Source organism: Giraffa tippelskirchi, chromosome X (assembly GCF_054371585.1).
Source record: "Giraffa tippelskirchi isolate mGirTip1 chromosome X, T2T-mGirTip1v1.2.pri, whole genome shotgun sequence".
In the NCBI taxonomy this organism is placed as follows: Eukaryota; Metazoa; Chordata; class Mammalia; order Artiodactyla; family Giraffidae; genus Giraffa; species Giraffa tippelskirchi.
In genome coordinates, this window is record NC_137289.1 from 43161603 (window position 1) to 43164706 (window position 3104).

Here is a 3104-nt window from a genome sequence, read left to right on the forward strand (position 1 = left end):
GGAAAGATAGCACGGAGATGTGAGAGGCCGTGTCACGTTCTAGAGAGGAACGTTGTCAGGGATCAGTGAGAGGTGGCCTCAGGTCCTAGAGAGGAATACCTCAGGGATCAGTGAGAGGCGGCGTCAGGTCCTAGAGAGGAAGACGTGAGGGACCACTGAGAGGCGGCATCATGTCCTAGAGAGGAAAGATTTCATGGAGCTCTGAGAGGCGGTGTCCGGTCCTAGGGAGGAAATACGCTACGGAGCCATAAGAGGCGGCGACCCGGCCTGGAGAGGAAAGACTGGAGTCTTGACGGGTGCTGTCACATCCTAGATAGGAAAGACGTCTGGGATCAGTGAGAGGTGGCGTCCCGTCCTAGAGAGGAAAGACGTCTGGGATCAGTGAGAGGTGGCGTCCGGTCCTAGAGAGGAAAGACGCCACGAAGCCGTCAGAGGTGGTGTCAAGGTCCTAGAAAGGGTTAGGGTTAGGGGTTAGGGGTTGGGTTAGGGTTTGCGGTTAGGGTTAGGGTTCAGTACCCACCTTGAGGCCAGGGTGCAGGCTCACGGCGTCCTCTCCCCTCAGCGGGGCAAGAGGCTAGTGTGCCAGTCTCAGCCACCTGCCCTGAAGACCGAGGAGCAGTCCAAGCACGAGCTGATGGACAAGGACAAGGAGGAGCAGCTGTTTCTCTTCACATAGCTCGCGGGGCTCCTTCTGGCTGAACAGAATCATAGACGGAGGCATGGGGAGCAGAGGCGGAGCCTGCACGCCAGCACTGGACCCCCGCCCTCGCCCCTCGTCCCCCATGCTTTGCCTTCAGACTCACCTTAAATAAAAGCTGTGTTGCTCAGGTACCTCCAGGCCTGTCTCGGGAGGCAGGCACGGTAACAAAATGTCAGTCTCCCCTCATTTGTCACTTAAACCAGCAAATGATAAGGGGTAGAGGAAGAGATGGTTGGATGGCCTCACCGACTGAATGGACGTGAGTTTTTAGCAAACTCCGAGAGATAGTGAAGGGACAGGGAAGGCTGGTGTGCTGCAGTCCATGGGGTCGCAGAGAGTCAGACATGACTCAGTGACTGAACAACAATGATAAGGGATGAGCCCATTTGGATGTCCTGTCAGTCAGCTGCTGAGACAGACGTCCTGCGGTGACTGGGGTGGGATCAATTGCAGTTCTGCACAAGGTGAGGTGGGAGATCAACTGCATGTTAACCTGAGGTGACAGGTAAAAACTCCAGTGTAAACCGAAGTGATGTGTGTGATCCACCCTGGGATCTTCTTCAGCTCCACCCAACACTGATGCGTTGTAGGATGACTCCTAGCTGCCAAGGAGCTCAAGTGTGGGAACAAGCACTGTTACACTTGAGGTGAGATGTAGGCTCAGACTCAGGCTCTCTGAGACGTAATTGTGAAGTTCATCCATTTTTCTACCTGAGGGATGTAGAGGATCATCTCTAGGTGGAACTGAGTGGAGGTGTGGGGTCAGCTCAACACAGAGGGTGAGGTGTGGCCTCAGCCCCGAAATCCAGGGAGGTGAGGTGTGGGTCACTGCCAGCTCCACCAAGGGTTTAGGTGTGGGTCAGCCCCCAACTCCTCCATGGGGTGAGGTGAGGGGTCAGCCCCCAACTACACATGGGGTGTTGTTTGAGGTCAGCCCCAGCTGCACCATGGGGTTTGGAGTGGCTTCACCCCCAGCTCCACTTGGGGTGAGAAGTGGGTTCAGCCCCAGCTCCACAGTGGGGCGAGATGTGGGATCAGCCCCAGGTCCACCTTGAGGTGAGATGTGGGGTCAGATCCAACTCCACCTGGGGTGAGTTGTGGGTCAGTGCTTGCTCCACAGTAGGGTGAGGTATGTCGTCAGCCCTAACACGTGTGGGATGAGGGGTGGGGTCAGGCCCATTTCCATTGTGGTGTGAGCTGTGGGATCAGCCCCAACTCCACGTGGGGTGAGGTATGGGTTCAGCCCCAGCTCCACCATGGGGTGAGGTGTGGCGTCAGCCCAACTGTTCTGTGGGGTGAAGTCTGGGGTCAGCCCCTAACTCCACCATGGGGTGAGATTGAGGTCAGCTCCAGCTCCACGTGGGGTGAGGTGTCGGTTCACACAACCCCACGAGGGGTGAGGTGTGGGGTCAGCACCAACTGTATGTGTGGTGAGGTGTGGGGTCAGTCTCAACTCCACATGGGGTGAGTTGTGTGGTGAGCACCAGCTCCACCATGGGGTGAGCTGTGCCGTCAGCCCCTGCTCCACCATCTGGTGAGATGTGTGGTCAGCCAAAACGCCACCGTAGGGTGTGGTATGGAGTAAGATCCATCTCCACTGTGGGGTGAGGTGTGTGGTCAGCCCCAGGTCCACAGAGGGGTGAGGTCTGGGGTCTACCCCAAACTCCTCCATTGTGTGAGTTGTGGGGTGTGCCCCCAACTCCTCCGAGTGGTGAGGTGTGGTGTCAGCCCTAATTCCACCGTGGGATGAGGTGTTGGGTCAGCCCCAGGTCCACCATGGGGTGAGGTGTGTGGTCATCCACGACTCCACTGTAGGGTGTGGTGTGGGGTAAGGCCCATCTCTACCGTGGGGTGAGGTGTGGGGTCAGCCCTATCTCCACTGTGGAGTGAGTTGTGTGGTCAGCCCCAGCTCCACCGTGGGCTGAGGTCTGGGGTCTACTCACAAGTCCTCCGTGGGTTGAGGTGTGGGGTCAGTCCCCAACTCTTCCATGGGATGAGGTGTGTTGTCAGCCCCAAATCCACCGTGGGGTGATGTTTGGGTCAGCCCCACTGGGGGTGAGGTGTGGGGTCAGCACCAGCTCCACCATTGGGTGAGGTGTGGGGTCAGCTCCCAACCCCGCCACGTGGTGAGGTGTGGGGTCAGACCAACTCCTCTGTGGGGTGGGGTGTGTGCTCAGCCCCCAGCTCCACGTGGGGAGAGGAGTGGGATTAGCCAAAACTCCATGTGGGTTGAGCTGCGGAGTCAGCCCCATCTCCACCTGGGTTGAAATGTGGTATCAGACCCAGGTCCACCGTGGGCTGAGGTGTGGGATCAACCGCCAACTCCACGTGGGTTGTTGTGTGGGGTTAGTGCAACTCTACATGGGATGAGGTGTGGGATCACCGCAAGGTCCACCTTGAGGTG

General features: G+C 58.0%; 1 long non-coding RNA gene across 1 annotated transcript; it reads left to right on the top strand.

The window, feature by feature from the left end:
* Nucleotides 1-259: 259 nt before the first annotated feature.
* LOC145537119 (uncharacterized) lies at nt 260-870 on the top strand. Its single transcript, XR_014076227.1, has 2 exons — nt 260-342; nt 563-870. It is a non-coding gene; the product is annotated as an uncharacterized LOC145537119 (long non-coding RNA).
* Nucleotides 871-3104: the final 2234 nt, after the last annotated feature.